Source organism: Anabrus simplex, chromosome 2, assembly GCF_040414725.1.
Source record: "Anabrus simplex isolate iqAnaSimp1 chromosome 2, ASM4041472v1, whole genome shotgun sequence".
In the NCBI taxonomy this organism is placed as follows: domain Eukaryota; kingdom Metazoa; phylum Arthropoda; class Insecta; order Orthoptera; family Tettigoniidae; genus Anabrus; species Anabrus simplex.
In genome coordinates this window covers 1,205,095,352-1,205,110,222 of record NC_090266.1, presented here as the reverse complement: position 1 = coordinate 1,205,110,222, position 14,871 = coordinate 1,205,095,352, and the positions used below count along the sequence as shown (strand labels likewise).

Genomic DNA, 14,871 nt, shown 5'->3' with positions numbered 1-14,871 from the left:
TAATAATAATAATAATAATAATAATAATAATTTGCTTTTGCAGTATAATTCTTCAGATACTGAAGAATCTAATCATTTTGCTTCTTGGAATGATATGTTCAGTTCCTTTATCAGTCAATGTCTTATGGGAATTAGTTCAGCAGCACAAAAACACACAGTTTGAAAATCAATGACTATTCATGAACATGTGCCCCAGGCTTAAAATAGAAAAAAAAAAAGAATGAAGAATGCTTCTTTGTGTGTGATTGAAATCCTTGAAGGAGAACTAGTCTTTGTTGTTATTCACAAGTAATCATTTCCTTGGCAGTGTTGGGCAGTTAAGAAGTAGTTAAATACTCACACTGGTTACTTCTCAGGCATTTTATTAACATCTCAGTATTGCTTTATCAATTAAGTTGATATTGACCATTATTATTTTGGAAACAGTCAGTATTTGCAATGACCTGTTTAGGAGCTGTACAATCCATGTTGGGTCAATTTTGTACCTGTATAAAACAGAAGGTCATGATGAGTCATGAGATAAGAATATTTTTACGTAACTAGGTTCCAAAAATTCAACACAAAATCCAGAACACTCAAGAACATAGAACAAAAAGAGAGACAGTTTAGAACTGTATACAGTCAGTTATACACAGTTACTTTTCTTCCAACTTGCAGTAGTGATTGGGATTAACTACAATTTAAAAATTGCCATTATTACAATTTCCTAGGTCGCAAGACTTATTGTTTAATATGTGGCTATAGGTAAATCACATGTGTCTTGTATAAGTAATGGAAAGAAATAACTGATGAATTAAGTCTTATAAAAAGAGATAAGAAATTAGATATGAACACACATTAGAATAAACACAATGACAGGTCAGTGTGGGAAGACAGGACAACAGGAAGAAAAGACATGGGAAAACATGAAATGACAAAAGGTAAGAACGATCTCCACATTTCCATATACTGATATTAATGCCTTGAAATTACAATTCATCTCCTATGTTCTCCCCATTAATGACTTTTGTTCCCCTATTTGGTCCTCATCTGCCATGACAAATATATCTCAAGTAAAACATATGTTTAACATTTTCACTTTCATTGTTAAAGCTTGCAGCCCTGTTTTTAGGAACACAACTAAATGAAATATTTTTCAACTACCTGGGTATACCTGACCTGAGATGCTGTTTACAGTTCTCCACCTGTGCTGGAATGAAATGAAATGGCATATGGCTTTTAGTGCCGGGAGTGTCCGAGGACAAGTTCGGCTCGCCAGATGCAGGTCTTTTGAATTGATGCTCGTAGGCGACCTGCGCATCGTGATGAGGATGAAATGATGATGAAGACGACACATACACCCAGCCCCCATGCCAGCGAAATTAACCAGTTAAGGTTTAAATTCCCGACCCTGCCAGGAATCGAACCCGGGACCCCTGTGACCAAAGGCCAGAAACCTCACCATTTAGCCATGGAGCCGGACTCCACCTGTGCTATTTACATAAAATAATGAACGGCGATACCAAATGCAATGCTCTTCTAATTTACTTCCCTATAAACATATCCACCCCACCCAGCCTTCTACCCCACTCAACACACAACCAGAATATTTGTCATTCATCCCCTCCTCGCCTAACCTTGCAACAGCGCTCATCTCTCACCGGCTACCAACTCTTGGCAACTCACTACCTGATATTGACATTTTCTCATCCTATGCATCCTTCAAACACAAAATTAAGAGATTCCTTTGAATTCCTTTCCAGGCTCCCATTTTCTTCCTCTTTCCAAACCATGCCCTGTCCTCTTACTATTTCTGTTAAAGAACCCTTGTCAGTTATAGTCATTCTTATTGCAATGTTTAAATTACTGTTGATACTTAATATTAGTATTTATTTACTTATTGTTATATTAGTGCAAAATAGCCTAGCATAGTCTGCATCTAGTAACAAACAAACAAATAATGCCATCTTCACATCCACAGGCTCTCTCAACAATGCCAGTTCTATTTCTTCTCAGCCCCAAACAAGTTGTTTCTGCTTTCCATTTTCATCAGGAGAAGCCTCTGTGGCTCAGGCAGCAGTGCGTCAGCCTCTCACCGCTGGGTTCTGTGGTTCAAGTCCCGGTCACTCCATGCAAGATTTGTGCTGGACAAAGCGGAGGCGGGACAGGTTTTTCCCCAGGTACTCCAGTTTTCCCTGTCATCGTTCATTCCAGCAACACTCTCCACTATCATTTCACTTCATCTGTCAGTCATTAATCATTGCCCCGGAGGAGTGCAACAGGCTTCGGCAGCTGGAACAATTGCTATCTTCGCTGCAAGATGGGGTTTACATTCATTCCATCCTTGACCCGGTCACTGACTGGAAAACAGGTTGCAGGTTTCCATTTTCATCATCAGAGGAGTATCAGCATTCATCAGGGGTGTGTGTGTGTGTGTGTATGTGTGCGCGCGCGCGCGCGCTCGCGTGCGTGCGTGCGTGTGTCTCTCTCTCTCTCTCTCTCTCATCTTGACAGATCTTCAATCTTCATGTGGTAAGCCAAATAAACACAAGAAAATGAAGGAACAAAATGGCAAAGGTGATTACAGGTTGGCTATGAATGAAGTGTGAATATAACATGGCAATCAATAAACAAAAGACCACTAAGGTTCTGGTGTGTAGTCGGAATGAAGGAAATCCAAACCGAATATTAATTTAAAATGTATATTACTTGATGAACACACTCAAGAATGCAATCAGTGGAGGTTTGAGAAGCTATACTTGGGAATAATTCCTATCATTATCCAGAGGAAAGTTCAGTATATGACTATGTTTTCCACCTTGCACATTACAGGAGCAGGTCAGCCAGCTGGATAAAAGAATAGGAACACAGGACAAACACAGGATATGGAACCCAAGAGGTCAGTGTAATTAATGGAAAAGCACAAACAAGTTATTTGTTTTTTTGCTAGTGGTTTTACGTCGCACCGACACAGATACGTCTTATGGTGACGATGGGATGGGACGGGAAAGGCCTAGGAGTTGGAAGGAAGCGGCCATGGCCTTAATTAAGGTACAGCCCCAGCCAGCATTTGCCTGGTGTGAAAATAGGAAACCACGGAAAAACATCTTCAGGTCTGCCGACAGTAGGATTCGACCCCACTATCTCCCGGATGCAAGCTCACAGCCGCGAGCCCCTAAACGCATGGCCAACTCGCCTAGTAACAAGTGATGATTCTACATATATAAAATAAGAGTTTTGTCTGTACATTGCTCAGAATTTGAAAAGAATGGTATTTCCCTATCTGTCATGTCCATAGTAACAAGGCAATGCATTTTTTACTTTTCTGTAATTTCTGTCTGTCTGTATGAACATGCATCACGAGAAAACAGCTGAAGAGAATTTAATGAAAATCGGTATGTGAAGTCGGGGGATGAGCCACTACAATCTAGGCTATAAATAATTTTACTCACGCTGAGTGAAATGGTAGTTTAGGGGCAGGACTAAAATTTAATTCTCAAATATTTATATTATACGTGGTCCCATTGATAAATACTACATAACTAAAGCTATATAGAATTAAATTTCCAATCATTTATGTCATACATTGTTACCATATCGGCTCTGATAACATAGATACAGTATTCATGAATTTGTATTTTTCCCCATATCAACGCTGAGCCACGAGAAAATGGGTTAACGGGATTTAATGAAAGTCGGTATAGAGTCGGGGAATAAGAAACTACAGTCTGTCATAAACAATTTTATTCGCCCTGTATAAAATTGTAGTTTACGGGAAGGCACCTAAAATTTAATTTTTAAATACCTATGTTATCCGTCCTATTGAAAAGTACTACATAACAAAAGTTATAGGGAATACAATTTTTGACCATTTATGTTTTATTCAATTTTACTGTACCGACTATGATAAGAGTGGTATTTCAGAATTGGAAGAAAATTAAATGTGAAGGCCTACAATACTGAATGCGCCTAACATTGATCAACAATAACATTACACTGACCATTGTTTGTGGTGATGTTATTTGTCTCTTATGCTGCCGCTCAACTCCGAAAGATGGGATTACTGCTGCGTACCGAGTATAACAGCCCAACTGAATATTGGCGGGAAATAGCTGGGGAGTTAGCCGTTTCTTAAAAAGAACTACTTCATCTTCACTTTTATTAAATTCTACCTTTATTTTATTCAAAATTAGCAGTGAAGAGGGGGTTTCTCCTCAGGATTGGAGGAAAAATTTGCCTCCAAGTCAGATAGACTTTTCCTCCGCCAGTGTAGTGAATTGAGACTTTCCGACTCATTAGGTACTCCTAGGAAACAGCTGGAACTCTCCACTATTCGACCCTCCACCCTCCGCCGAGAAAAACAAACAAAGAGTGTTCATGGATCACGGCTGTCTGTGGCCTGGTCATTTCAGCTCTGGAACTTTGGACTGTTAGATCAGCAGCATAGTACTGTTTGTTAAAAGTGAGAAAATGTGAGGTTTTCATTTGATCGACTATTTCATGTGAAATCATTGCTTTTACTCGCGCCTTTCCTACTGACGTCATTGTACTGACCTATGTTCATTTCAGTTTGGAAAACTAATAAGACAGTCTTTCTGAGGATGTAAAAAGGCATGTGGAGAGTGAGTGTCTGCCATTATAAGGCAATTCCCTAACCTGATTGTGACTGATGGTAGGCAAGCGGGCCTACCATTACAATGAAAATTCCCTAATGCAGTCTTCATATGAGAAAAGATGTTTGGTGATTTCTCCATTGCGTTTCTAGGGTAACGTTAAGAGCTATACAATTTAATACAGTCTTGCTCACAACGTGTACTCTACCTAACCTACAATTCAGTATACAATGTGGAATTCCATAGCGAAGCATGGGTACATCAGCAAGTTAAGTCATATAAGGAGATGTAATATGATATCCACTTTGCAGATGAAGCTAGGAAGCAGAAACATGCTGAGAAGAAATTGAAAAGAACTGGGACTGATGAGGAGATAACTCACTGGGTGAAGACAGTACTACAGAGACTGTCCTTGTCCTTCTGTGACTTCAGTTGGTCTTCTCTGTCCGTCACTCCCTCTCTCCACACTGATCTGCCATTGTGTATATTCTAGAACATGTTCCCATCCAAGCCACAAGTGTCTTTATAAACTGTGGTGATTCAACAATGTAGCAGGACCAGCAAGTTACATGAGAAATTCAAGCATACAACATTTTGTGTTATGATGATGGCCCCACCATATAATCACAGTCACAGGCAACTTGATTTTTTTTTGGAGTGTAGAGACCAGGAAAGGGTAGCGCTTTCACGGATTCGCAATTATTTGATAAGATAATCAGCTATGTGGTAAACGACATGGAAAGAAATGTGATTGTAGCGGGAGATCTGAATTTACCAAATGTCAATTGGTTAAGATGCAGCAGGTCGTTATGCTACTTAGGTTCCAGAATGGGTAAAAAAGTAAATAAGTAAATAAATGCAATGTAAATTTTAATCTTATATCAGTTGTATAGTATCATTTGAAGTAATTCCACATACTGTATAACAGTTGACTATATTTGTAAGTAGTACAGGAGATATTATAAGTAGAATTTTGTAAACAATATAAATTTATTAAGGATGAGCTGTGTGTTTAATAGAAAAAATTGTTAGCGTAAATTGTATAATATTGTATTATAGGAAAATTTTCTTCTCTTGTCAATTTAATATTTAGTGCTTGACAATAATGTATTTTAGTGTACCATTTGCCACCGAGATAGACATCTCATTTGCAAATAAAGAGATTTTGATTTGATTTTGAAGAAAATGCGAACGACAAGAAGCATGACCAACAAATGACAAATAAGCTAATATGGGAAGGACAGCTGATTCAGAAAGTGCTGGAACCAACTAGAGGGAAAAATATCCTGGATGTGGTGCTGATAAAACCAGATGAGCTCTATAGAGAAACCAAACTAATAGATGGCATTAGTGATCTCATGAAGCTCCTTTTGTCATACTTAAAAATAAACATGATAGAAAGGAAGGTCTTAAAAGTGAGACTATTAGGCAGTACCATATGGCTGATAAGATGATGATGATGCTTGTTGTTTTAAGGGGCCTAACATCGAAGGTCATCGGCCCCTAATGGAACATGATGGACGACATGATACATGATATTTAAAATTTTAAAACGTATCCACTAACCAGAGTTAAAAATATGGTGATGAAAAAATGAGTATGAGATTAAAACAGCAGTGGATCTAATTCGCAATGCCTTATTTCTAATAAAATAAGAGAAAATACAGAGAGAAAAGGAATAAGGCATTGCCTGGTGGTGCATATATAGATACTTCATTTACATTAGACGTTAAAATAACACATTAAAATACGCAACACAAACTAAAATGAAGTCAATAGGTTAAAAGCGCAATGGAAACAAATACACGAAGACAAAGGACATCACTAGACAAGGTAAAACAGACCACTATCCCTCAAAGCGGATGACAAGGTCTGCTGACTGCTCGTCATCTCGCAAGATAAGGGAGATGGTACCCGGAAGGTTAAGACTACGGCGAAGATCGACCAGGTCCATACACGTTCTCCTTTCAAAAGATGCGAGTGAGTTATGATACTGTGGCCGATCCGAAGACGACATACCACGGCTTCCCTTCGCGAAGCCCGAAGGGAAGTCCTCCATACCTTCGTTGTTCCTTTTATCGCTCTCAGCTTATTGGGAAGTGGAATGGCCTGCCACTCCATCTCCCAATGAGACATGACCAGATGTCTCAGCTGAGAGCGAATATCACTTGCTGGAACCTTGAAAGGCAACGGGGGCAGTGTAACTGCCTCTTTGGCAGCCCGATCTGCTAACTCGTTTCCCTCGATGCCCATGTGGCTTGGGAGCCACAGAAAAGTAATTCTGGTGCCGGCATCCGAACACCCGGCCAGCAGGTCCTGGATCCGCTGCACCAGAGGGTGCCGAGGAAAACAGGTATCAATAGACTGGAGTGAACTCAAGGAGTCAGTACACACAAGAAAGTGACGGCGTTCATTGTACAGTGCGTACCGCAAAGCTCTACAGAGAGCATAGAGCTCTGCTGTGTACACACTACAGGTTTCCGGGAGAGCGAAAAGAAACCTATCATTGTCGACAACGAACGCACAGCCCACCCTCGTGTCCGTCCTTGAACCATCCGTGTAGACGACGACTGAGCCTGGATAGCGGCCAACGATGGACAAGAAGAGCCTCCGATAAATCGAAGGGTCCGTGTTCTCCTTCGGGCCAGTGTGTAGGTCCAGAATTATTTCAGGTCGCCGTACTACCCACGGAGGTACCCCACTTGGTTGTCTGACAAGGCAAGGAACCGAAGGTACGTCAAACAATCTATAACTGCTATCTAAACGTATTCCAACCGGCCGCGTTGCTCGGGGACGAGCGGCGTACAGCAAACGGTTGCCATTGTTGAAAACGCTAGAATAGCTTGGATGTAGTGGCATCTGTCGCAAATTAGCAGCATAGGTAAGAAGCAGTTGCTGTCGCCTCAGGTGTAAAGGCGGCACACCAGACTCAGCGAGCAGGCTAGCTATGGGGCTCGTACGAAAGGCTCCCGTCGCCAACCGAACCCCGCTGTGGTGAATGCTGTTTAGCTTCGCAAGAACGCTTGGTCTTGCTGAGCCATATGCTGCACTGCCGTAGTCTAGGCGAGATAAAATATGTGCCCTATAGAATCGTAGGAGCACCGCGCGGTCAGCCCCCCAAGAAGTGCTGCTAAGAAACTTCAGGATATTAAGCTTCTTAGCACACTGCACTTTCAACTGCCGCACATGTGGCTCCCACGATAATTTATTATCGAAAAGGAGCCCAAGGAATCGGTAAGTGTCAAATACAGGTATAGCTACATTTCCTAAATAAAGTTCAGGAGGAGGGTGAAGAGAACGTTGGCGACAAAAGTGGACAACACAGGTCTTTGTGGTGGATTAACGAAAGCCACGCTGTAAGGTCCACTCCTCTACCCTCCTAATAGCTTGCTGTAACTGTCGCTCTGCGACTGCCATACTGCACGAGCTATAGTGCAGAGCAAAATCATCCACATATAGGGACGGTATTACGGCTGGACCAGCAGCAGCGACAATACCGTTTATGGCAATCGCGAACAGAGTGACACTAAGAACCGATCCCTGTGGGACTCCATTTTCTTGAACGTGGTATTGCGAATATGTCCTCCCTACTCGGACACGGAATAGACGGAGGGACAAAAAATTCTCAATAAACACCGGCAAGTTACCTCAGAATCTCCATTGATGCAGGACTGAAAGGATGCCATATCGCCAGGTGGTGTCGTAGGCCTTCTCCAAGTCAAAGAAGACAGCTACCAAGTGCTGTTTGCGGAGAAACGCATCCTGGATAGAGCTCTCCAGGTGTACCAAGTGGTCTGTGGTGGATCGAGCGGCTCGAAATCCACATTGGTACTCGGACAAGAGTCCTTGTTTCTCCAGACACCACACAAGTCTGCGATTTACCATCCTCTCAAATAGCTTACACAGGCAATTTGTAAGACAAATCGGTCTGTAACTTCCTGCATACTTAGGATCTTTGTCAGGCTTGAGGACAGGGATGACTATGCCTTCTCGCCACTGAGATGGAAAATCACCCTCTGTCCAGATTCGGTTGAACACACGAAGGAGATATAGTAAACAATCATCACTAAGGTGTTTCAACATCTGGTTATGGATGTTGTCCGGTCCAGGAGACGTGTCCTTGCAAAGCGCTAAGGCGCTGCGGTGTTCCCACTCCGTAAAGGGCATGTTGTGGTCCTCTGAAGCTTGGGTGGCAAAACTAAGGTGATGACGTTCTGCCTCCCGCTTCAAAGGGAGGAAATCAGGATAGTAATTCCCGGAGCCAGAGACATCCGCGAAATGACTAGCGAGATGGTTAGCAATCGCGAGGGGATCAGTGGCGACACTGCCTGCAATGGAAATTCCCGGTACAGCAGATGATCCTTGAATACCCGAAATTCGTCGAAGTTTCGTCCACACTTGAGATGATGGAGTATGTGACGTCATGGACAACACATATCTCTCCCATGAAGCCTTCTTACTTTGTCGAATAAGAACTCACGCCTTAGCGCAGAGTTTCTTAAATGTTACCAAGTTGGCCACAGTAGGCTGTCGACGGTAACGTTTATGAGCGCGATGGCGTTCTTTGATGGCTGCTGCTATTTCATCGTTCCACCAAGGAACGAGTTTTCGGCGAGGAGTCCCCGAGAAAAACGGAATGGACTCCTCAGCAGCAGCAAGAATAACTTGGGTGACGTAAGTTATTTCCTCGCCGACGGTCCGCTTGACATCATCGTTAAAGACAGCTAGTGATGTGTACTTTGGCCAATCAGCATGTTTAAGAATCCATCAAGGGGGAACCTCGACGGGTTTATGTTTCAACAAAGTAAGAATGATGGAAAAATGGTCACTGTCACAGAGATCATCGTGTGCATTCCACCGAAACAGTGGAACCAACGTACAGCTGCATAGACTAACGTCTATGTGAGAGTATGTGCCGTAACGTACACTAAAGTGAGTTTGTTCCCCTGTGTTCAAAATACATAAATCCAGATCTATTAGAAGTGTTTCCAGCTCTCTTCCTCGGGGGCAAGGCGTCTCAGAGCCCCATATGGGGTGATGGGCGTTAAAATCGCCCAATAAGAGGAAGGGTGGTGGAAGCTGATCTATAAGATCAGCGACATCATTGATGTTCAGATGCTGGCCTGGTGGAAGATAAACATTACACACTGTTGCTAGGACAGGCAGCGAGACGCGAACAGCTACAGCCTCAAGAGGGGTTCTTAATGGAGCCTCTTCGCTGTAGCTATCAGAACGTACAAAAATGCCAACGCCTCCGGAAGCCCGGTGAGCATAGTATCGTTCTGTCGAGTATAGTTTGAAATTCCTCAAGACCGTATGATGACCAGGTCTGAAATTGGTCTCCTGAATACAGACTATACTCGCTGCGTACTCACTAATAAGCTGACGTAACTCAGAAAGGTGCCTGTCATAACCGTTACAATTCCACTGTAACAGTGCCATAGTGTGGACTATAAAAGGAGTGTTTGGTTATGAGCGACAAAATGCTCATAAGCCTAAACACTATCTAGTTCTACATCCGTAGATGTAGAGGACAGCGCGACATCCATCCCGTCATCAAAAGATGGCAGGGGTGCCGCCCAGAACTTCGACGCTTTTCGGGCGCGAGGGGGTCCCCTACGAGGAGAGCGCGCAGGTTTGGGAGCAGGAGTGCCTCCTGGCGCAGACTCATATCCCCCAGATGGGGGGCATGACTTCTCCTTCGCAGGGGAAGTCCGAGAGCGCTCAGGACGGGCGCTCTTCTTCCCCTTTTTCTTTTCTAGTTTAGACGGGCTGGGAGATGGTTTCCCAGCCCTGGTCGAAGATGCCGCCTCCACCGGCTGGGGCACGACTTTCGTCGACCTCCTTGGGGGGGGGGGAGACAGTCTTCCCCCCTTGCTGTGCCGGCTGGAAACTGCCAGCCGGCACAGACTTCTGGTTGGTCGAAGGTGGGGTGGTCCCCCCCTTCGAGCTTTGACTATTTGCGACGTTGCTGGGAGCAGCAACAGTCGCCTTGGGCGCAGCGGTCTGGACAGGTGTCAAGGTTGTGAATGACGAACCTGGAAGACTCTGAGCTATCAAGCTATAGTCGAGTGTATGGGCAGGTGTATTCGTAGAATTAAACTTATGGCGCGCTTCCTGGTAGGAAAGACCATCCAGGGTCTTGATCTCCTGGATCAACTTCTCACTCAGGTATGTCGGACAATTCCGATCCCGAGGAGAATGAAAACCGGAGCAGTTAGTGCACTTGTATGGAGTTGTGCACTCCTCCGCGCCGTGAGCTACTCGTCCACATGTACCACATACAGCCTGATTCGAACAGCGAGATACCATATGTCCGAATCGCTGGCATTGATAGCATCGCATAGGAGGCGGGATGTACGGCCTCACATCGCAACGATAAGTTGTTACCTTGACTTTCTCTGGTAACACTGACAACTTGAAAGAGACAATGAAGGCACCAGTGGCAACGTCTTCACCGTTGACCTCGCGCGTAATGCGCCGGACGTGTGTCACACCACGGTTCTTCAAGTCTTCCATCAACTCGTTGTCAGTGTTCAAAATAAGGTCGCGGTGAAAGATGACTCCGCGAACCAGGTTCAAGGACTTATGCTCCTCCACTTTGACGGGGATTTCGCCAAAGTGCTCGCACTTAAGCAACTGATCAGCTTGCAGTGCTGTATGAGTCTTTAGAAGCAAACTACCGTTGCCCATTTTCTTAAGTTCCTCCAGTTCGCCATAGACGCCTTCGATGTGTCTACTAAACAGGATCGACTTCACCAGCTTAAAATCGTGCCCATTGGTTCTGGTAGCGACCAGAAACCTAGGGAAGCTGGATCCCATTCCTTCACGCTGCGCATGTTCCCAGGGAGTTGAACCTCTCAGGGAAGCAAAAGTTAAAGACTTAGGTGGGCGACCACCTTGAGAGAGCCGACTTCGTTTGGAAGCCATGCCCGATAGCTTCCTCCCCGAATGGCACCCACTCCGATTATTGTTTGGTTGAAGGAACTTTACCAAATGAACGGAGAGTTGCTATAGTAGCCCCTGTGTATAAAGAAAAAGGGTGATAGACATAAAGCCAAAAATTACAGGCCAGTAAGTTTGAGATGTATTGCATGTAAGCTTTGGGAAGGCATTTTTTCTGATTATATTAGACATGTTTGTGAAATTAATAGCTGGTTCGATAGAAGGCAGTTTGGTTTTAGTAAAGGTTATTCCTCTGAAGCTCAACTTGTAGGATTCCAGCAAGATATAGCAGATATCTTAGATTCAGAAGGTCAAATGGACTGTATCGCGATTGACCTGCCTAAGGGGGCAGTCACACTGGATCGATCGAACGACTGCGATCAACCGAATAAGGAAACAAACCTACAGAGGGCAGTGGCACCAGTCACACAGCATCAATCGTCAGTGAACAACTACGAGCGATGAAGATAGACTGGTTTGTGAAAACAAACGTGTTCGTTTTTCAGTCGCAGTCGTTCTACAATGGCGGACGTAACATTGTGTTCTGTTGATGAAAATGAAATATTAATTTGCCTAGTGTATGAAAACGAAGTGTTGTATAATCCTAGACTCCCTGGATATAGTAACAGGGGGACCGTAAATTTTGTATAGCATTTTATAGCATCGAGAATGTAGCTCCAATTTAGAAGAATTGGATTAATATATTGTTCATTTTTTTCAGTTCTATAACAAACACACCCCTGGAAGTGGTACCTGCTGTAGGAGAGCCTTCTCACCAAGCTGAAGTGGAGGAGGAGGAGGAGGAGGAGGAGGCAGAAATAATTTGTGTTCGAAAGGTCTAAATCCTGCAGTTCAGTAATTATTGAAGGGACTTCAACTTCCAGTCCAGTGCATTCTGCTTCTACAAACAGCTCTGCCAACAGTTAAAAAAAAGAAACAAACAAAAATGTGAAAGTGACAGTGATGTGTTAAGTAAATATTTAGAAAAGATACTGAAAACTGAAAATAAAACATAATGTTATTTTTAGTGTCTTCACGATGACATGGAAAGACTGAGTGAACTCGTTTGAAGGGTTTTCAGAGTTAAAATTGAGGAACTGTGTTTTATACAATGCTAGATCAAGAAATAATCTAATAAAACTTATGTCCTTGAGAATGTTCTACTTTTTAAATTAAATCAGTTTTCCTTCTACTTATCTATCAATATTTATTGGAATCCTCAGTGAGTTATGTGTATTAGCACCTAATGGGAAAGTAACCTTAACTCCAATCTTTATTTATTATTAGCATTATTACAACTTAATTTGTATATTTTATGTCGTAGAACATGTATGGTTTACAAAAAAAGAGTAGCCTATTTTGAAATACTGGTAGTAGGTCCTTTCTGCGCGCGCGCGCGCGTGTGTGTGTGTGTGTGTGTGTGTGTGTGTGTAGTTAGCAGTTGTACAGCACAGGTGGTCTGAAACCAGGCTGGTGTATAGATATGAGTAGTTTTGTCCAGGAGCTGACTGCCTTCTTACAGATTACTGTTGATTGCATATGCAAGCTCACTGCATTAGTTTTACTGCACCCATATTCAATGTTGCTTACTATAATGCCATCCTAAATAACTATTTTAAATTATCTACCTGTTACAGTTTTGTATTCCCAACCTGACATTCAGTTCTCTTTTAGGTGTCTTCCCTACTGCAATCACCTTAGTTTTGAAAAGACTAATTTTATTATTATTAGAAAAGCACACGGATGTGCATTACATAGATTAATTTTCATGTCATATTCATTGCATCTTTTTTTAAAGTTGCAAGATATTAGATTGCACGGTTTCAGTAGACCAAGTCATTCGCATACGACAAACTTCTTACTACAGTTATACCTAACTGAATTCCTCCCTGCCACCTTATGCCTTTGTAACTTAGCCTTTATCTCTTCATTCCAAGTACTCTCCTGTCATTGATACCTGACCAGCAATCATTCTCACTACTTTCATGTCTGTTACTTATAACTTATTAACGACATATAGGCCTACTGAGGGCATCAAGGTAGACACATTCTTTTATTTCTTGTACAGTAGAACCATGTAAACAATGAAAAACAAAGGTGGAAAATTCATTTGTAACTGTTTTGACAGGTGTTTCTACCAAAGTTTTGTAGATTTTAATCTACAAAATAAAAATCTGCATTTTGTGTGATGTGATATTAAGGAGATATGATGGCAGAAAATGTACATATTTATAAAAAATATATTCATATGACAGTTACATGCTTGTAATAAAAGGTTGAGTAGATTAATTACCCTGTAAGTTAATCCAAGATCTTACAAGATCCAAGCACCCTACTCTGTCAAACATTATTTTATATAATCAGTATTTACAAATAATTTTGACAGGTAGTGTAAGATATAGCAAAATGAAGTCATTTACCATCTGAGCAACACCCCAAAATAACATTCTACTGTAAACAGCCATGATACTTAGTTGTTAGAAAGGCATACTCTTCACTTCTAAAAATAGATGGCAAGATGCTTGTTATTAGCACCTATTATTGTTTACAGTGTTTGATTCTCATTTTTGGTGAAATTGAAGGAAAATTTTTCATTTTCCTTCAACTGATTCATAAGGAAATTATTTCAGGATGGATAGATAGGCTTGGTAGTGTTCATATCAGTAAAGAAGATGCAAATGAAAAATATACAGAAAAGCAAAATCTTAATCAAGCAGCTCGTCTTCCTAGCCCAAACTTTCCAAAATTTTTCGTAACGCTACTCTTTTGTCGGATATCACCCACAACAAATCAAGCTGCTTATCTTTGGATTTTTTCCAGTTCTTGAATCAAGTAATCCTGGTGAGGGTCCCATACACTGGAACCATACTCTAGTTGGGGTCTTACCAGAGACTTACATGCCCTCTCCTTTACATCCTTATTACAACCCCTAAATACCCTCATAACCATGTGCAGAGATCTGTACCCTTTATTTACAATACCATTTCTAATGAGTAAGTTGGCAGTGTAATAGACTGATACTTGTCACAACTACATGTAAATTACACACAAGGTCTTATTACCCTCATCACTATGCATAAAGTACTGTCTCCCCAAACTTAGCACGGGCTTAGGGGCTGTAATAAGGATGTAAAGGAGAGGGCATGTAAGTCTCTGGTAAGTACACTTAGGTACTTACAATGATCCCCAAAAGGAACTTTCACCCCCATCTATGCAGTAATTAAAAATAAGAGGACCCATCTATGCAGTAATTAAAAATAAGAGGACTTTTCCTATTTTTGAAACTCACAGCCTGACTTTTAACCCTGTTTATCAACATACCATTGCCCACCGT

The 14,871-nt window shown here is 42.1% G+C and overlaps 1 protein-coding gene across 3 annotated transcripts in view; it reads right to left on the bottom strand.

Annotated features, from left to right (window-relative positions):
* Positions 1 to 14,871, bottom strand: part of LOC136864799 (protein FAM117B) — a 467,979-nt gene that overhangs the window by 120,115 nt on the left and 332,993 nt on the right. For 2 of the 3 annotated variants that reach the window (XM_068225929.1, XM_068225930.1), the window contains one exon: positions 341 to 485. The exons of the other annotated variant lie outside the window; for it this stretch is intronic. The gene's annotated coding sequence lies outside the window, so the exon portion shown is untranslated. The remainder of the gene's footprint in view (positions 1 to 340; positions 486 to 14,871) is intronic. 3 annotated transcript variants of the gene reach the window in all.